Source organism: Scyliorhinus torazame, chromosome 1 (assembly GCF_047496885.1).
Source record: "Scyliorhinus torazame isolate Kashiwa2021f chromosome 1, sScyTor2.1, whole genome shotgun sequence".
Lineage (NCBI taxonomy): Eukaryota > Metazoa > Chordata > Chondrichthyes > Carcharhiniformes > Scyliorhinidae > Scyliorhinus > Scyliorhinus torazame.
In genome coordinates, this window is record NC_092707.1 from 27,057,040 (window position 1) to 27,078,266 (window position 21,227).

The 21,227-nt window shown below is 51.3% G+C and overlaps 1 long non-coding RNA gene across 1 annotated transcript in view; it reads left to right on the forward strand.

The window, feature by feature from the left end:
- Positions 1 to 11,202, forward strand: part of LOC140391982 (uncharacterized) — a 62,881-nt gene extending 51,679 nt beyond the window's left edge. The window contains exon 5 of the long non-coding RNA XR_011935226.1: positions 4,974 to 11,202. This is a non-coding gene — a long non-coding RNA (uncharacterized lncRNA). The remainder of the gene's footprint in view (positions 1 to 4,973) is intronic.
- Positions 11,203 to 21,227: the final 10,025 nt, after the last annotated feature.

Sequence of the window (21,227 nt, forward strand, 5' to 3'; positions counted from 1 at the left end):
CTCCTCCACAACTTTCACCTTAACTGCGCAGTTCCAGAACCCAGGAAAAAATATATGTCCTTTAATTGAGAGGCAGCAGAATGGAAGGTCCCATGGAGAGAATCAAATCAATCACATCAAAGGATGATTGGACTTTTTAAATGAGTCACTCATGCGTAATTGCAACCACCCGGCTTCCAGCTTGAGGCTGATTGGTACAGCCTTCATTACTGACTGTGTTAATCTGATTATTTTTGAGTTGGGTAACCGTCAAGGTCGACGTGGTTATCAGCTCATTGATCTGTGCCCTCTGAGAGGAAACTTCAAGTTCAGAAGTCTGGGCTTTTGGCTTGCATGGCATCTCCCTTGATCTGTCTGCTTTCCACATATCCATTTTTGTCTCCTTCTCTCACGTGTTACTCCTTTCATCTTATATAATCCGTCCTTTTTGCTGTTTGCTCCCCTTCTCCACCTCTTTCCTCAGCGTCGATATTTCCTCACTTCATTGTTTCCTCTCATCTATCTATCATTCCATATCTTTTCTGTATAGTTTTTCTCTTATTTGGATTACTCCATGGAGGCCTGCCCCCTCGCCTTGCCCCACCCATGTAGAGTGGTGGCTCTCGTGATATATCGAACCAATCGCCTCTCTCCAATGGAGAGAGATGCCTCTGGTCCCTCGTGGACTATGGCGAATTGCATTCTGATTATTTTTTCCCGCTTTACTTTGACTTGTATCCTTCCTTGTTTCCCACTGGTTTTTGGTTCCTCTGCGGAAGCTACGAACCGCACACGCGAAGTTGGTATTTTAAGTGCCATCCCGTGGCTGTGATTCTCACTTAGAGGATTTCACTGATGAAAATGCAAACTCAAAAGCCAGGGTTGCCCTGATTGTTTTGGTGGAGACCGGGCGGGAATGTGGAGTTGAGATGGGAGGTCAGCCATGTCCTTGTTGAACAGTGGAGCAGGTGCGAGGGGCTCTGTGGCCTACTCCTGCTCCTATTTCTTATGTTCCCAAATGAGGACTGCGGAGTATGTTGTGTCACCTAATCGCAATGAGATTAAACAAATAGAGCAAGAGAACAATACAGGAGGACCCGTGGGGCTCCTAATATATCCGGGCTGTTGGTAAGTCTGTATAGGTCAGTGACTGAAGAATGTAACATTTACTAATACGATTAACACTGGACATTTGGGCACTAAGGGTCGGGCGAGGGGGGGGTAATTGGGGAGTTGCTTAATGGTCACTTCATCTTGTGGCACCTTAATATTCACAGTGAGGAGGCTACAGTGTGCATTGAAACTGGAAAAGAGAGTATTTTGATGAGCATCTTTTGAGAATGAGATCCGATAAAAACTCAGTGAAGAACTGCCTGCGCTGACTCACTCAGATTCCAGAACTCCAACTGTAGCACAGTGGTTAGCACTGTTGCTTCACAGCGCCAGGGTCCCAGGTTCGATTCCCGGTTTGGGTCACATTCTGTGGTGAGCCATTCTCCCCGTGTCTGCGTGGGTTTCCTCCGGGTGCTCCGGTTTCCTCCCACAAGTCCCGAAAGACAGGCTTGTTAGATGAATTGGACATTCTGAATTCTCCCTCTGTGTACCCGAACAGGCGCCGGAGTGTGGCGACTCGGGGATTTTCACAGTAACTTAATTGCAGTGTTAATGTAAGCCTACTTGTGACAATAAAGATTATTAAAAGAAAGCTAATTGAAGGGAGAAATGAGTGACGGTCAATTACGGCTGGGACCAGGGTGCAAATCCAGCACCGCCCGATACAGTTAAAAAGGTTCCGCTCTTGCTGCTTCTAAGGGTCTTGTACTTGTGACATCCCAGTCCAAGTCCCAGGTGTCACGGACATAAAACTGGGTGCCAAATTGAAAACAGTCGTTCAGAAACACCAAGAATCTGGGCTGTTGAGTGCCCCATGCCGCAACTAGTAAAGTGGTGGCATCTTTCTTTGCCGAGACTCATTTATTGGTCCCTGTAGAGGGAACTTTATTTGGAATCCAACTAGCCCAGGCAGCACTTGTTGTTGACACAAAGGGGTGAGGGTTGGCAAAACAATTTAACCTCACCACCTCCCCTTCAAGAAAGGCGGATTTCACACCCCACCCCATATTTCTCTCCATGGAAACCCAATGAGTTAGGTTAGGGAATATGGTAGGATAATGATTTTGCGAGTGGATTGATAATCCATCAGAACCTGGTCTAATTATCATGAGGCATGATTTCAAGTTACACCATGGCAACTAACTTAATTTAATTAAGTAAATACATTTGCATTGTTAAAAGTAATTGTGATAATTATTTTTTCCAATTAAGGGGCAATTTAGCATGACCAATCGACCTACCCTGCACATCTTTGGGATGTGGGGGTGAGACCCACGTAGACATGGGGAGAATGTGCAAACTCCACACGGACAGTGACCTGGAGTCGGGATCGAACCCGGGTCCTCAGCACCGTGCGGCAGCAGTGCTAGCCACTGCGCCGCCCATAAATTTGGAATTTTAACAAAAGACTAGCCTCAGAAACGGTACCCATGAAAGTAATCTAATGCCGTTTAAAAACCTTACACTTCATTCATGTTCTTTAGGGAGGGAAAACTGCCATCCGAGCCTGGTCTGGCTGTAGCAATGTAGGTGACTCTGGAATGGCCTGGCAAGCTGTATCCAAGAAGGTTTGCACTCCCATCACCTTCACCTTCTTGAGGGCAGTTAGAGATGGGCAAACAGTCCATAGAATGAATCCTTCGAATCCCTACAGTACAGAAGGAGGCCATTCGGCCAATTGAGTCTGCACCGACTATCCGAAAGAGCACCCTACTAGGCTCACTCCCCTGCTCTATCCCCATAATCCCATCTAACCTGGGCATCTTTGGACTGAGAGAAAACTGGAGCACCCAGAGGAAACCCACGCAGACATGGGGAGAATATGCAAACTCTACATGGACAGCCATCCAAGGCCGGTATCAAACCCGGATCCCTAGCACTGTGAGGCAGCGGTGCCAACCACTGTGCAGCCCAGTCACCTTACCAACAATGCTCAGATCCTGTGAAGAAAATTTTAAAAATTTAGCATAACCAAACCACCTACTCTGCGCGTCTTTGGGTTGTGGGGGTGAGACCCACGCAGACCTGGGGAGAATGTGCAAACTCCACACAGACAGTGACCCGAGCTTGGATTGAACCCGGATCCTCAGCACTGTGAGGCAACAGTGCTAACCACTGCGCCACCCTGCCGCCCGTAAATCCTTTAGCTGCTTGACACTGTAACTGTCCCATTCCTCAGATTGCCTCACTCTGATGGCCACACTGGCCTCGAGGAATGGACAGTTTTGCTGTAATTCCGTGGCAATGCTCCATTTTGATTTGTGTGGGCAGAACTACTCGGTTCCTACAGTGAGATCAGAATTCATTAGCTGTGCCCTGACCCCCTGGTATTGCTAGCGACTTGAGATTTCTGCAGTTACTGAATAGTCACTCTAGTGTTTGATTTTTGCTTCATTTAGCATAGAGACCAAGTGTGATGGTCAATTTAACCTCACTGACAGATTAAGGTGGTGCAGGATCGGAGTGAGTGGAGCAACACCTGAATCAGATGGTCACTTGGTCTCTTAAGGTGCTTTTTAAATTCTACCATGTCTGACATCAATTTCCAGTGTAAGTGAGGTGTACACTTCTGGGGCGAGATTCTCCACTCCCGCTCCGGTTGGGAGAATCGCCTGGGACTGCAAAATTTCCTGCGACGCCGGTCCAACGCCCTCCCGCGATTCTCCCAAGCGGCGGGAACGGCCCCGTCGAGTTCCGCGGGCCGCAGGCCGGAGAATCGCCCGAGACACCCAAAATGGCGATTCTCCGGCACCCCTGCTATTCTCAGGCCCGGATGGGCCGAGCGGCCAGCCCAAAACGGCGGGTTCCCCCCGGCGCCGTCCACACCTGGTCGCTGCCGTCGGGAACAGCGCGAGAACGCTGGGGGGGGGCGGCCTGCGGGCGGGGGAGGGGGGATCCTGCACCTGGGGGTACCTCAAATGTGGGATGGCCCGCGATCGGTGCCCACCGATCGTCGGGCCATCCTCTCTGAAGGAGGACCTCCTTCCTTCCGCGGCCTCGCAAGATCCGTCCGCCATCTTCTTGCGGGGCGGACTCGGAGAGGACGGCACCCACGCATGCGCCGACAAGGCCTGGTGCGTGTAGATGACATGGCCCTGCTCCTAGCCCATTATCGGGCCCTGAATCGGTCGGGATAGGGGCCGTTTCGCGCCGTCGTGAACCTCAACGGCGTTCACGGCGGCGTGGGCACTTCGGCGCGGGAGTGGAGAATCCCGCCCCTGGTCTTTTGATGCATTCAAGAGGAGTGGAATTGGCTTTGGAATCTGCATTGTGTGGTGCCCACCATTCAATACACTCTTATGGCACTGCCAGTCATCAGTACAATCTGCCCTCATTGTAATGCTCTGATAAGGTGGCCCTTGTGTTGTGTATGGAGCGGCTCCACTATGAATTGTCCCATTTGCGTAAAATCATTTTATGAAACATATTTAAATGATTCTGGACCGTTTAAAGGTTTTCATACAACTTTATAAATGAAGTTGGGAATGAGGAGGAAAGTCGATCTGCCTTTCTCTGAAAGGTTCAAATAAATTTGGATGAATCGACCCTTAGTCTCTCAAACTTTGCTCTGTCCAATAATCTGTGCCGACCTTACTACTGTCTGGCTCACTGTCGTCACTTGGTCACTTATTCCATAGATCTGATGAGTGAGAAGGTTCTACCTGACTTCCCTTTGTCTTCCTAACTTCTTACTTGTCAATGTGTTCTCCCCCTTGGTGTTTCAAACCTCCACCAGAATGAACCGACTGGCTGGATTATTGTTTGTAATTATTTATTTCTGGAATGGTACCCGTGTCTCCGATGTTTTCAGAATGAGACTGTGAATTCTATCTTGTCGTGGTCACACTCTGCTCTGGTGTTGTCGCTCCTTTATAATCCAGAACGTCTTCTCGCTGGCTTTCACTGTGTGAAGGTTCAGTGAACACGATGGTACTGAGAAGATGATCAAGTATCAGCAGAACGAAAGTGGGGCCTTCTGGTGGTCAGCTTGACGACAAACAGTGCGAGCTCTCATTGCAGGAGGAGAGGGACCTTAAGGTATATGTGCACAAATCATTGAAGGTGGCTGGACAGGTTGAGAAAGTGGCCAATAAAGCCTGTGGGATCCTGGGCTTTATAAATAAAGGTAGAGCATTAAAAGCAAGACGGTTATGGTGGACCCTTCTAATAAAACACTGGTTCGACCGCAACTGAAGTATTGTGTTCAATTCCGGACACCAGAAAAAAATAAAATCGTTAGACTTGAGTTATCAGGATAGATCGGAGAAGCTGAGCTCCTCATCATTGGAGAAGAGAGGTTTGAGAGGAGATTTGATAGAGGTGTTCAAAATCATAAAGCAGAGTAGATAGGAAGAAAGTGCTCTTTAAGGAAGAGACGAAAATCGAAGGGCACAGATTTGAGGTAATCGGCAAAGAAAGCCATGAAAATGTAAAGAAAAGCTTTTTCATACACTGGGTGTTTAAGATCTGGAATGTACTGCCTGAGGGTGTGGTGGAGGCAGATTCAGTCAGAGTTTTCAAAAGCGAATCGGATAATTATCGGAGGAGAAAGGATGGGGAAAAGGCAGTGCATGGACTAAGTAAGTTCCTGATGGAGAGCTGGCGTGGACGTGACAGGTCCTGTACTGGAACCATTCCATGGCCAGAAAATGATGCTTCCCCTGGTGGGTTATGAGACTGGGGGCGGGGGGGGGGGGGATTACAATTGCATGAATGTGATCCCTCTTGGATCCCACCCATCCTGACATAGTTGTGAACTTTCGCCAAGCGGGCAGGGCCTCTGAGAGGAACCCCGCCCTTGCCCCACGAGACCCTGATCTGCCCCCTCCCTACTCCACCAAGCCTACCCCCCCCCCCCCCTTGCTACTTACCTTTCCTCTGGCTCCTGGCACTCCGTCCAGACAGATAGCTGCAGTGCCTCTCCTGGCCACTGGAGCACTGCTCCTGGAATAACTGGAGAGCTGCCAACCAATCTGATTGGCCAGCATCTCTCCAAGGCCAACCTCCCGGTGACGAGCCGAAGCTCCGCCTTCTGCCAATCAACGCTCATTAGGGGGTGAAATGGATGTATTCTTTGGCCCCGGACACCCTGGCCTACGATTCCATAGTTTGGCCAACACCAGACTTTTGGCATTGCCAACCTGTGTAATGTTGCCAACGCCCGCCCCCCCTCCGACATCAACCTTTGCCTAACTGCATGCTGCCACCACGCCATGGATCCCACCCCATAGTGAAAACCAGGTGGATTCAGAGCAGAGGTTATGTTAAAATACTGCCCCCCAGCCAGACATTTCCACAAATAGGCATACGCCATCTGCAGTGCATTATTGACAGATGCAGTGAGGTTAGGGAACATCAACCCCTGCCTCACTTGTTGCCGGTTCTCTGTAATTGAAGCAATTGGCATCATTAATGACTGACAGACAAGAGGTGATAATGGATGTAAAAAATGCTGATCTTGGTGAAAGGAAAAACTTGCATTTATATAGCACCTTGCACAACCCCGGGATGTCACCAGAGCGCTTTGGTGGGTGACACAAAGATTTTTTTCTCATTCATTCATGGTATGTGGGCTGGGCCAGCATTTGTTACCCATCCCTAATTGCCCTTGAACAGAGTGGCCATTTCAGAGGGCAGTTAAGAGTCACATTGCACAGGTAAAGGACAGCAGATTTCCTTCGCTAAAGGGTCAGGTGCAACAATCGACAACGGTGACCATTCAGATTTTAATTGAATTAAAACTTCAACAGCTGCTGTGGTTAAATTTGAACTGAGGTCCCCAGACCATTAACCTGGCCAGATCTCTGATCCAGTGACAAAACCACTCGGCCACTGGCACCTTAAAGGGCTGTCGCCAACAGGATTTGGGATGCGTGTGGTGTTTAATTTGCCCCGATGGAGGGGGCGAGGATAAATACGCTATGTGCATCTACAATGTTTAGGTGAAATTATCAGAGCATATCGTCCTCTCATAAGAGGTGGGGGCTCCATGATGAGGTCATGAGGAGAGTTAGTGTTCATCACCAGCAGTGATGCTCATGGATAATAACCTTACAGCGTTACCCAGGTGGAAAACAGGTCTGCTCCATCTCATGAGAGATGCCACCTCGTACAGCAGCTGACTGGCTGCAGTGTGGATGGTAACACTGTCAGAATACTGTGTGCAACAGCAAACCCTTAATAATCTTTATTAGTGTCACAAGTAGGCTTACATTAATACTGCAATGAACTTCCTGTGAAAATCCCCTAGTCGCCACACTCCGGTGCCTGTTCAGGAAAACACAGGGAGAATTCAGAATGTCCAATTTACCTAACAAGCATGTCTTTTGGGACTTGTGGGAGGAAATCGGAGCACCCGGAGGAAACCCACGCAGACACGGGGAGAACGTGCAGACTCCGCACAGTTTCCATGGAGATGTGTTTGACCAACCAATGTAGTTAAGGGAAAGCCAAGTGATGTATACGTCAGTCCCAACTGGTTCAGTGTCGCCATTTACAAACCCAACTGTTTGTCAATTAATTATTTTCCATGGTGAAGCCACACCTTTTAAATAAGGCTGACATTAATATAATACATTGTCCACCCTTTCATTGTCAAGTAATGGTAGAATGGTGGAGAAACACACAGCGGCTTTGTATTTGCACCCAGCATTAGAATGGACATCTAACCCTGCGATAGATTACACTCTGGAGTAACCCACTATTGTAAGTCCCTACACCAGCTCATTTCAGTCATAGTGCTGGGGGTCAGAAGGTTTTAGGTTCAAGGCCCACTTCAGGTCTTGAGCATGCAAGTCAAACTCTAGGCCACCGTACTGAGGGAGTGCTGCGCTGTCAGAAGGGCTGTGTTTTTTGGATGAGATGTTAATCTGAGGCCCTCGCTGTCCACCCTCTCGGGTGGAACGCAAAGATCCCGTGGTGCAGAGTGAGAGCAGGAGAGTCCTCTCCTGGACAATACCCCTTATTCTACGTGACAAAAAACAAATGATCTGGTTATTGTTGTTTGTGGGAGCTTGCTTTGCGCAAATTGGTTGCTGCTTTTAATTCTTTACAATGGTGAGCGCACTACAACTTTCCTTGATGGCGGTAAAGTGGTTTGAGATATTTAGTGGTAATGAAAGGCGCCATATAAATGCAAGTCAGTTTTCTTTTTCTCTTTGTGTAAACGTTCTTTTTTTTAATAAATAAATTTAGAGTACCCAATTAATTTTTTCCAATTAAGGGGCAATTTAGCATGGCCAATCCACCTACCCTGCACATCTTTGGGTTGTGGGGGTGAAACCCACGCAGACGTGGGGATGAATGTACAAACTCCACACGGACAGTGACCCAGAGCCGGGATCGAACCTGGGATCTCGGCGCCGTGAGGCAGCAATGTTAACCACTGCGCCACCGGCCTGCCTATTGTGTAAACTTTCTTGATTTGAACATGTGCCTGAATCTTGCCTTATGTGTCTCCTGGTGACAGGCGTCCCAGATTGGTAACTTCAGCATTGTCAGCCACTCTTGTCCAATCTGTCCTTGACCAACAACAATGTAAAGGTTGATTTGAGTTTGGGTTTGTTTGGGATGCTTTTATTAACAGGTGCCTTTCATGTAAACTCCGGATATACAAAGGTTGAATACTGATGTATTTTAAAACATATATACATATATTTTCCTTCCTATGATCTTCCATTATGCTCCATTCACAAGGCGATCTCCATCGCACACCCTTTTCCAATCAAGAAAATGATGGACCAAGGTGTCATTGCAGTTTTGTGGTCAGTCAATAGGGGGCAGAGTTCTAACTAAGCCAGATCGGTTGTGTTTGTGAGGTTTCTGTTTTAACTTTCTCAATGGGGGGGAGGGGCCTGCCCCATTTACATCTTTTCAGCCCCGGTCAAGGCAGTTTGCAGGTGCTCACCCCGCTCGTGCTGAAGGTGCAGGGCAATAGGGGAGGGCTCACGGGGCTAGTTGGCCAGCGGACTCACTGGGAGAGGTGGGCGTTACTGACACAGAGGGAGAGTGTGAGGGTGCCTCAAGCTGGGGGCCCAGTCAAGAGGCTTCTGAGGGTTTTTCAAAATTGAAGGCCATGGGGAACTCCATCCACAAGCATGCGTTTGGCCACAGTTGTTCCAGACTCTGCCATCCAGCTCCATGATAGTGACGTGCACAGCAGCCCCTGAGGTCCCTCTGACCTCTCACCATGAAGCCCTTTCTGGTGCCCTGCCAGGTGAAAGGTTATCGGGGGTCGGCAGGAATGTGGGATTCAAATTACAATCAGATCAGCCATGATGTTGTTGAATGGCGGAGCAGACTCGAGGGGCCGAGAGGCCTTCTCTTGCTCCTAATTCATATGTTTGTAGGTTCATGAAGCAGTGTAAGTCCTGTACACCTCCAGACATCGCCTTGCTGTGCACAATGATAGGCTAATTGGCCTTTTACTCACTTAGGTTACCCACTGTGAATAGGTATCTAAATACCGCCAAAGGGGCCTGCTTCCAGGAAACTCTCCTTGAAGAAGGCAGGCATTAGAGAGCCAGCCCGATTCGCCTACTCTGGCCCCCTGCCTCTTAGACAGGCTCCACAGGGCGGGGAAGATTCCACCCTTGTGATGAATGGTTACTGTACCCTTAACACCATGTAGGTGATGCCCCTTTAAGACCGGGTTTGGAACCCTGGGGGACTCCGCCCACCAGGGAGCCGTATATAAGGTGACGCCCTGTAGGCGGCACTCAGTAAGCACACGTCTCTGTAGCTGGCTAGTTCTCTGCTTATTAAAGCCTTCATTTACCATTCCACACTCTCGTTATCGAGGGTGCTACAACCCTACATCTCTCCTTCCTCTCCCTCTTCTCCTTTCCGGTCCTGTCTCTCACAGGATGAGAATCTTCCTCACACACCATTCAGAGAGCTGGAATTTGATTCTGAGTGAAAGATGTTCCCTTCGGGGTGGTGGGGAGGGGGTAGGAAAGAGAGGTCAGGACTGTTTCTGGGCCCCAAACACATTCTTGAGGGGTAAGTCATCAGTGGAAATTTCCACAGGGGCCAGCCTCCCCGTTATATAGCCGGGAGATGGGCTTGCTGACCAATTTAGGTCGGTGGGTGGGTTCTCGGAGTTGGAGGCCCCATTTGGAGGTCTTCCAGATTGAAAGGAACAGCTAGCTGCAATAGAGGGTGAGTATGTGAGAGGGTGCTTCAAAATGGAGGTGCCCTCTCTAACGTTTTAAAACTTATTTTAGAAAATAGATCTTGCAGCTAGGTTGGGAAGGGGAGGGCAAGGGTTACACCTGAACAAAGCAACCTGTGGTTGCTTCTGTATCCACGCAGGCACGGAGGGAGCCTACACCTCTCAGGTGCACTGGTACCACAGACCCTGCTTCCGGTGAGCTGCCTCCAGACACCAGAGTTGGCCCCTGGAAGATCCCAGTCAGCTTCCTTTAATTGGCTCCAATAGGCTCTTAACGAGCTCACTGGTCTACCTGCTGCACGCGGGCATTAGGGCGGCTGTTCCCCCGCCTGCCCCCAGCCCACATCTCACTCGGATACAGACGACGAATGCTGGCAGGAGCTTTGATCGTTTGGATTGGAGCGCAAGTTCCACCCAAACACACAGTCCCATAGTCAGGGCTGAACCCCCTGGAAATTGTTCCTGTTAACCGAAGGGCCTTCTCTGACCCTGAGATTTGCAGATTGAATAATGTGGATGATTTTCCTCATCTCTTAAAAGGGTGACAGCACCACAGAACTGACTGACAAATAGAATCCAATGTTTCAGCATTGTTCCGTGTCTCTTCAACTGAAAGCTGTTAAGCCGGAGCGGAGGGAACTATTTAATCACCTAACTTACCTTGCCCTAAGCGAAGATTGGTTATAACGTCCGAACCTTTGTTTGATTGTATTACGATCACCTCATGAAACATTTCTGCAATAAAATATGTTGTTTGGGAAACAATCTTATGTTATCCAAATGTGCAGTTTCCCAAATATGAATGTGACAACAGCTGTTAAAGAATTGTAAGATGTTGATGGTACTGTTCCTCAGTGGAATGGGCACAGATTGTGTTCCTGCCATTGTAATGTTGTGTTGAATCTCTTCATGGCAAATAAAATCTATTACTTGTACAACAGTGAATTCGCTCTTTCAACAAGCACCAACACTGTGAACTTTGAACTTAGCTGCTGATTGCCCACCTGCGTGACAATGCTTTCCGCAAAGCTGTGGTGTCGCATCGAGCAGGTCAGTCAGTATCGGACGGAAAGAGAAAAATCACATGCAAGAGGATGGAAACAAAATGGAGGACAGGGACTGGGGTTTGACATTGTTGCACTCTATCCAATCTGGAAAGCCGGGAAGTGTCTTTCCCAGAGTAAGTCATCGCCTGAGAGGCTTGGCAGTGGTGGATGACCGGTCTGCAAAATTAACTGCCCGTTTGTGGAGTGATTGGGGCGGGGGGTTGGAGGTGATTGGGGGGGAGGGAGGGGGGTGTGTGGAGGTGATTGGGGAGGGTGGGGGAGGTCACCACTGAGACCCAAGCCTGGCAACTGGCTGGTGACCTGGCAGCCGTGGCCAGATACGAACGTCTTCAGAAAGCAAGTCAAGATGGAACTCTCTGGTGGGCCCCTTACCGCAGTAGCAACATCCACTTCTGTCAATAAGGGTGCCGTCCACCCCGAGCTACAGGCCAAATGACAGCGTCCGTGGCCGCAGGAATCCGCTTACCGCCAGTAATTGGACAGCGGGCACAGAGATGGCCACTTCGTTGGTCACCAAGGCGACAAACCAGAGATGGATTCAACTTCCCACTCAGAAACGTAAGAGCAGAAGATTCCCCCAAATTGCAAGCAGGAGTATGTGGTCTGGAGTTTTTTATTCCTGGAGTATCTGGGCCAGCATTCATTGCCCATACCTAATTGCCCTTGAACTGAGTGGCAAGGGCATTTTTAATTGGGGCTGGTTTAGCACAGGGCTAAGTAGCTGACTTTTAAGGCAGGCCAGCAGCACGGTTCAATTGCCATACCAGCCTCCCTGAACAGGCGCCGGAATGTGGCGACTAGGGGCTTTTCACAGTAACTTCATTTGAAGCCTACTTGTGACAATCAGCGATTTTCATTTCATTTCAATTCCAGACCCACATTGCAATGGGTTTGGAATCATATGTAGGCCAGAGAGGGAAAGATGGCAGATTCCCTCCCCAGAAGGGCATAAGTGAACATGGTGGATTTCTGTGACATAGTCATCATTAGACTTGCATATTTTTATTGAATTCAAATTTCACCATCTGCCATGGTGGGACTAGAACCTGGGTCCCCAGAGCATTACTCTGGATTACTAGTCCAGTGACAATACCACTACGCCACCACCTCCTGAGTGATAAAACCCCAAAAATCAGAGAGACGCAGTTGTTCTAATTGTGGGCTATTGTAGTTGTGTGCAATGTCTCTTTAAGGGGTTGTTTAGCACAGGGCTAAATCGCTGGCTTTGAAAGCAGACCAAAGCAGGCCAGCAGCACGGTTCAATTCCTGTAACAGCCTCCCCAAACAGGCGCCGGAATGTGGTGACTAGGGGCTTTTCACAGTAACTTCAATGAAGCCTACTTGTGACAATAAGTGATTTTCATTTCATTTTCAAGAATGGAGTCACGTGACATAGGTGACATCACGGGCAGCTCTTCAGGCTTTTAGGGAGTCTGGTACCAAACCTTGTACAGTGAAGACCTATTCAATAAATCTCTGTTGATCTTGCATGAAAACCCACATGCTTGGGGCAATCCGTTTCTCTTTGTACTGTTAGTCTAAAGATACAACAGATAACAAAATGAAAACTGGCGACGAGGAACGAGAATCAGAAAGGGGGGGGAAAAACTTAACCGGGGAGAAAGTCGGAGTGGAGTAGCTTTGACAGATCAACCAGGCAGCAGGTTATCAGAAGGTCAGAAAATCGCGCTGGATCAGAACTGGTAAGGTTTTGCGGCAAAATCCTCAAAGGAAGAGCCATATTGATTTGGTCTTTTTTCCCCTGAAGGTAGTATATGTGACACCATCACTCCAACACCGGTCGGTGAAGCATCATAGGCAAGTTGTAGTGGTAACTTTGGGTTGAAATGTACCAACATTTCAGTCTTTTTCAGTCATTCATTTACAGGTGGATTTGCTGTTTCACATTCTGGTCCCCGTTGCCTGTTTTGGACACAACAATGTATCGGTGTCAATAGTTTTGCCAAATTCTGGACGAATTTTCGGTAGTACTTATATTAACCCTCGGAATGACCTACGTTGAGCAAAATTTGTTGGTCGTGGAGCCTCCATTATCGCTTCCATTTTTCCATGTGCTTTATGCAGATCCTTACTGTCAACTACATGTCCAAGATAATAATAATATATATTTTTTTATTAGTAAATTTAGAATACCCAATTAATTTTTTCCAATTAAGGACCAATTTAGCGTGGCCAATCCACCTACCCTGCACATCTTTGGGTTGTGGGGGCGAAACCCACGCAAACACGGGGATAATGTGCAAACTCCACACGGACAGTGACCCAGAGCCGGGATCGAACCTGGGACCTCGGCGCCGTGAGATTGCAGTGCTACCACTGCGCCACCGTGCTGCCCTCAAGATAATAATAATCTTTATTAGTGTCACAGGTTGGCTTACATTAACACTGCAATGAAGTTACTGTGAAAATCCCCCAGTCACCACACTCCAGCGCCTGTTCGGGTACACTGAGGGAGAATTCAGAATATCCAATTCACCGAACAAACACCCTCTTTCAGGACTTGTGGGAGAACGTGCAGACTCTGCCCAGACAGTCACCCAAGCAGGAATTAAACCTGGGACCCTGGTGCTGTGAAGCAAGAGTGCTAACCACTGTGCCGCTCGCGTTAAATACAGGGCCACAGCGGGGAATGTGTGGCCGAGGCTGTACATAGCCCGTTTTCTACACCGAGGAGCTCCACTCGCCGGAACTGCTCAGTGTGGTGAGAGACTGGGACACCATCTCTGAAGCCCCCGACCCCCCTCAAGCCCAAACGCACTATGGGAAGGTCCTCGGCCACCCCAACACCTGTGCAGGCAACTCATGGCAGTGCCAAATTGGCACCCAGGTGACACTGCCAGTGTGTCAGTCTAGCATGAGGCGTGGCGAGCTAGGTAGATCCTGGGAGTCGGCTGCATTGTGGATGTTGGATCACGCCTTGGTGGGGTGGGCAGGGGGAGGACGGATGGTCCTGGGGGGGTTGCTGCTGGGAGCGCCTGGGGAGGGGGGGGCCAGAGGTGTGTGTGTGCGTGGAACCTGCTGGTGCCAGGTCCCTGAGGGAGACAGTATCCTGGCGGCCGTCGGGGTGTGCCACGTAGGCATACTGGGGGTTCACATGGAGCAACTGCACACTCTCCACCAACGGGTCCGCCTTGTGGAGTTGGACGTGCCTACGGAGAAGAACGGGTCCTCCGGCTGCGAGCCAGGTCGGGAGCAACACCCCAGATGTGGACATCATGGGGAAGGCAAAGAGACATTCATGGAGTGTGTTGTGAGTGGCGGTGCACAGTAGTGACCAAATGGAGTGCAGTGCATCAGGGAAGACCTCCTGCCAGCGGAAGGCCGGGAGATTCCTGGATCGTAGGGCCAGTTGGTAGCCCTCCAGACCATCCTGTTCTCCCTCTCTACCTGTCCATTTCCCCGGGGGTTGTAGCAGGTCGTCCTGCTGGAGGCGATACCCCTGCTGAGCAGGAACTGACGCAGCTCATCGCTCATGAATGAGGATCCCCTGTTACTGTGGATGTAGGCGGGGAAACCGAACAGAGCGAAGGTGGTGTTGAGGGCTTTGATGACGGTGGCAGACGTCATGTCGGGGCATGGGATGGCGAAGGGGAATCTGGAGTACTCATCGACCACACTGAGAAAATACGTGTTACAGTCGGTGGAGGGGAGGGGCCCTTTGAAATCCACGCTGGGATTCACCAGGCGCGCACGGTCTGGCTGGTAGAAGTGCAGTTTGCACTCCGCACAGAGCTGGCATTCCCTGGTGATTGTTCGTACTTCCTCGACGGAGTAGGGCAGATTGCAGGCCTTAATGAAATGGTACAACCGTGTGACTCACGGGTGACAAAGGCTGTCGTGCAGGGCCCGGAGTCGGTCTACTTGTGAGCTGGCACATGTACCTCGGGATAGGGCGTCTGGGGGCTCGTTGAGCTTACCGGGACGATACAAAATCTCGTAATTGTAGGTGGAGAGCTCGATCCTCTACCTCAAGATCTTATCATTCTTGATCTTGCCCCACTGTGTGTTTTGAACATGAAGGCTACCGACCGTTGGTCAGTGAGGAGAGTGAATCTCCTGCCGGCCAGGTAATGCCTCCAATGCCGCACAGCTTCAATGATAGCTTGGGCCTCTTTTTCGACGGAGGAGTGCCGAATTTCGGAGGCATGGAGGGTGCGGGAAAAGAATGCCATGGGCCTGCCTGCCTGGTTGAGGGTGGCGGCTAGGGCGACGTCTGATGCGTCGCTCTCCAGTTGAAAGGGCAGCGTCTCGTCCACTGCGTGCATCGCGGCCTTGGCGGTATCGGCTCTGATACGGTTGAAGGCCTGTTGAGCCTCGGCCGTCAGGGGAAAGTGGGTGGACTGTATGAGTGGGCGGGCCTTGTCCACATAGTTTGGGACCCACTGGGCGTGGTATGAAAAGAACCCCAGGCAGCGTTTGAGGGCCTTGCGGAGGTTGGGGAGGGGGAGCTCCATGAGGGGGCGCATGCGGTTGGGATCGGGCCCCAGAACTCCGTTCTGGACCACATAGCCGAGGATGGCTCAGCGGTTTGTGCTGAACACACACTTCTTGTTATAGGTGAGGTGGAGGAGAGTGGCGGTGTGGAGAAATTTGACAAGGTTGGCATCGTAGTCCTGCTGACCGTGGCTGCAGATGGTGATGTTGTCTAGGTACGGAAAGGTGGCCCGCAAACCGTACCGGTCGACCATTCGGTCCATCTCCCTTTGGAAGACCAAGACCCCGTTGGTGACGCCGAAGGGAACCCTGAGGAAATGATAGAGGCGACCATTTGCCTCGAAGGCAGTGTATGGGCGGTCCGCCTTACGGACGGGGAGCTGGTGGTAGGCGGATTTGAGGTCTACCGTTGAGAAGACCCGGTACTGTGCAATCTGATTGACCATATCAGATATGCGTGGGAGGGGGCACGCTTCGAGCTGCGTGTACCGATTGATGGTCTGGCTGTAGTCCACGACCATTCTGTGTTTCTCCCTAGTTTTCACCACTACCACTTGGGCTCTCCAGGGTCTGTTGCTGGCCTCGATAATGCCCTCCCGAAGCAGCCGCTGGAGCCCGGACCTGATGAAGGTCCTGTCCTGGGTGCTGTACCGTCTATTTCTGGTGGCGACGGGTTTGCAATCCGGGGTTAGATTTGCGAAGAGGGAAGGCGGGTCGGCCTTTAGGGTCGCGAGGCCGCACACAGTGAGGGATGGTAGGGGCCCGCCGAATTGCAGGGTTAGGCTCTGGAGGTTACACTGGAAGTCTAGGCCGAGTAGTAGGGCAGCGCAGAGGTTAGTGAGGACGTAGAGGCGGAAGCCGCTGAATTCTACACCCTGGACCATGAGTGTGACCGTACAGTACCCCCGGATCGCCACGGAATGGGATCCGGAGGCCAGGGAGATTCTGTGATTGGCGGGGTGTACCGCGAGGGAGCAGCGCCTTACCGTATCCGGGTGGATGAAGCTTTCAGTGCTCCCAGAATCCAGCTGGCAAGAGGTCACGTGTCTGTCGATTTTAACGGTGGTCGATGCGGTGGCCAGGTTGTGCGGACGAGACTGGTCAGTGGTCACCGAGGCGAGTCGTGGTTGTTCGTCGCTGGTGTCGGATGATGGGGTGCCGGGGGGCACGGGTCCTGGAGCGCTGGCGGTGCCCATGTGCCGTGGGGGAGACAAGATGGCGGCACCTGCAGATCCTGGGGAGGACAAAATGGCCCCGCATATGGCGGGGGTTGAAAAAGATGGCAGCGCCCATGGGCCGTGCGTGTTGCGCGGAAGAGAAGTTGACGGCGCCCACTGGCCTAAGATGGCGCCGCCCACTGGCCACACGTGGTCCGGGAGGGTGAAGATGGCGGCGCCCATTGTGCATAAATGGGGGGGGTGGGGACGATAGCGGCGACTGCACGGGCATGGCACACCGCGGCGATGTGCCCCTTCTTACCGCAAGCCTTACAAAGGGTAGCGCGGGCCGCTGGCAAGCACTCCTTTGCTTAAAGGCACAGCCCAAAAGTAAATTAACAGAAATGGGAACAAATTAAATGAACAGGAAAGACTCTTGCAAATGTAGTAAACCATCCCCATGTGCTTTACGGAACTGATTATCGAACAAAATTTGAAATTAAACCTAACAAAAGCAATATTAGAATGGGTAACCAAAGGCTGGTCAAAGAGGTGAGTATTAAAGAAGAAACTTGAAGGAGCAGAGAGAGATAAAAATGTAAAATATGGAGAGGTTTACAGGGGAAATTTCAGTGCTTTAGAGTCTAGAAGCTGAAGGCCAGGCTGCCAGTGATGGAGGGATTAAAATCAGAGATGTTTAAGAGTTGGAGAGGCGCAGAAATTCCAGAGAGCTTAAAAAATAAAATTTAGAGTACCCAATTAATTTTTTTCCAATTAAGGGGCAATTTATCATGGCCAACCCGTTTCCTGCACATCTTTGGGTTGTGGGGGTGAAACCCACACAGACATGGGAAGAATGTGCAAACTCCACACGGACAGTGACCCAGGGCTGAGATTCGAACCCGGGTCCTCAGTGCCACAGTCCCAGTGCTATCCACTGCGCCACATGCCACCCTGAAAGTCCAGAGAGTTGTAGGGTTGGGGCAGATTACAGAGACAGGGAGGAGACTGGAGAGATCTCCCGTACCAGCCTCCCCGAACAGGCGCCGGAATGTGGCGACTAGTGGCTTTTCACAGTAGCTTCATTTGAAGCCTACTTGTGACAATAAGCGATTTTCATTTCATTTTCATTTCAACAGCAGAATGAAAGTTTCAATTTGAGGCATTGACTGATGATGTAGGTGAATGAGCGCAGGAGTGATGGATGAATGGGGACTGGTGTTGGTAAGGACAGGGCGATCGGTGTTTTGGACTTTATGGAGGGTGGAGATTGGGATAAAGGTCAAGAGAACATAGAAACAGACAGTCCCAAATCATTGCTTTACCGAATTTCTTTCCTGAAGAGAGACATTTCTAAACTCTGAGGTATTTTTTTAGTTTTTAAAGCTATCATGGGGTTATGGGGATCATGCGAGAAACTGGATTGAGGTAGATCAGCCTTGATGTAGTCGAATGGCGGAACAGGCTCGAGGGGTGAATGGCTTACTCCTGCTCCCATTTCATATGTGTGGTGGTATGTATTAGGGGTAGTATGGTACCTGTGAAGCCGAGAGGCTATTGGCTGACAGGTCCCGGGTCCTGGTTGGATCTGTCGCCTGCTGGCTCCGCCCAGAAGGCGGAGTATAAGAGCTCGAGTTCTCCCAGCAGCCGCATTCTGTAACTGAGCTGCTGGGGAACAAGTCTTGCTTAATAAAGCCTCGATTGATTTAATCGCTTCTCGACTTGAGTGAGTAATTGTTCCGCTACAATTTATTAAGCAAGCTTAAAAGACTGTGGAGCTCCGGAACGCCCCGGAGTGTCTGCGAATCAGCCCCCATGCAACAAACTCGGCAGCCGTGTTTAAACACTGGCTAGCATGCTTCGACGGTTACCTTCGAACGGCCCCCAGCCGGACCACGGAAGATCAGAAAATGCAGGTCCTGCATTCCAGGGTGAGCCCGGAGATCTACACGCTCATCGAAGACGAGGAGGATTTCCCGACGGCGCTCGCCATGCTGAAAGCTGTTTACATTCGGCCCATAAACCAGGTCTACGCACGCCACCAACTCGCGACGAGACTGCAAATCCCCGGAGAATCGCTCGACGAGTTCTACAGCGCGCTCTTGATTCTGGGAAGGAACTGCAACTGCCCGTCGGTGAACGCAAACAAGCACACGGAGCTCCTAATCAGGGATGCTTTTGTGGCAGGTATGACTTCTTCTCAAATTCGCCAAAGTCTGTTAGAAAGAGACTCGTTAGGACTCACAGAGGCACGGGCCCTTGCAGCCTCCCTCGACGTGGCCTCACAAAATGCCCGCGACTACGGCCCCGACCGCGTGGCAGCCCCTTGGGCTCCGTGGACCCCCGTTGCGACCGACTCCCCGTCACCCCCCACCCACCCGCAAGCCTGCTCGGCTAGAGCACCAGACCATCCCGGTGGGCCCCGCTGCTATTTTTGCGGGCAGGCGAAACACCCCCGGCAGCGCTGCCCGGCCCGAGCAGCTATTTGTAAAAGCTGCGGCAAAAAGGGGCACTACGCAGCGGTGTGCCAGTCCCGGGGGGTCACCGCAATCTCCGGGTGAGAATGGGGACAGCAGACTCAACCCCCCCAGCGCTCCATGTGCGGCCCGCGGGCGCCACCATTTTGCGCCCCGGACACCACGAGGGAAGGATGGGCGCTGCCATCGTGTGACCCCCCCCCCCCGGCCACGTGCGATCCATGGGGGTGGCCATTTTGTCCACCACCGATCGCGTGCGATCCATGGACGCCGCCATCTTGGCGATAGCCAAGGACCCCAGCATAGCCGGCTCCACGGGGCCGGAAGAAAATGCCACGGTGCAGCAACCTAGACTGGCTTCGATGACCCTGGACCAATCGCGGCCCCGGATGCTCCAAACGGCAACGACAACGGTGCTGGTCAACGGGTACAAGATGCCATGCCTAATCGACTCTGGGAGCACGGAAAGTTTTATCCACCCGGACACTAAGACGCTGCTTTCTCTCTATTCGTCCGAGTACCCAAAAGATTTTCCTGGCTGCGGGGTCCCATTCCGTAGAGATCAAAGGATCTGCATCGCGAACCTAACGGTGCAAGGGAGGGAGTTTAAGAATTATAGGCTTTATGTCCTTCCCCAACTCTGCGCTCCCACTCTCTTGTGGTTAGATTTCCAGTGTAACCTCCAGAGCCTTACGTTCCAATTCGGCGGCCCAATACCCCCACTCACTATCTGCAGCATCGCAACCCTCAAGGTTGAACCGCCTTCCTTGTTTGCGAACCTCACCCCGGATTGCAAACCCATCGCCACTAGGAGCAGACGGTACAGCGCCCAGGACCGAACATGTATCCGGTCTGAAGTCCAGCGGCTGCTGAAGGAAGGCATCATCCAGGCTAGCAATAGTCCCTGGAGAGCCCAGGTGGTAGTTGTGAAGACCGGGGAGAAGCAGAGGATGGTCGTAGATTATAGTCAGACCATCAATAGGTACACGCAGCTCGATGCGTACCCTCTCCCCCGCATATCCGACATGGTCAATCGGATTGCACAGTACAAGGTCTTTTCCACCGTGGACCTCAAGTCCGCATACCACCAGCTCCCCATCCGCCCGAGTGACCGCAAGTACACGGCCTTCGAGGCAGACGGGCGGCTCTACCACTTCTTAAGGGTCCCATTCGGCGTCACGAACGGGGTCTCGGTCTTCCAACGGGAGATGGACCGAATGGTTGATCAACACGGGTTGCGGGCCACGTTCCCATACCTCGACAATGTAACCATCTGCGGCCATGACCAGCAGGACCACGACGCCAACCTCCGCAAATTCCTCCAGACCGCTAACGCCCTGAACCTCACCTATAATGAGGAAAAATGCGTTTTTAGCACCAACCGTCTGGCCATCCTGGGATACGTAGTGCACAATGGAGTGAAAGGCCCCAACCCCGAACGCATGCGCCCCCTCATGGAATTTCCCCTCCCCCACTGCTCCAAAGCCCTGAAACGCTGCCTGGGCTTCTTTTCGTATTACGCCCAGTGGGTTCCCCAGAACGCAGACAAGGCCCGCCTGTTAATCCAGCCCACTACCTTCCCCCTGTCGACAGAGGCCCGCCAGGCCTTCAGCCGCATCAAAGCGTATATCGCAAAGGCCACGATGCACGCCATCAACGAGTCCCTCCCCTTCCAGGTCGAGAGCAACGCATCCAATGTAGCTCTGGCGGCCACTCTCAATCAAGCGGGCAGACCCGTGGCCTTTTTCTCCCGGACCCTCCACGCCTCAGAAATCCGCCACTCCTCAGTGGAAAAGGAAGCCCAAGC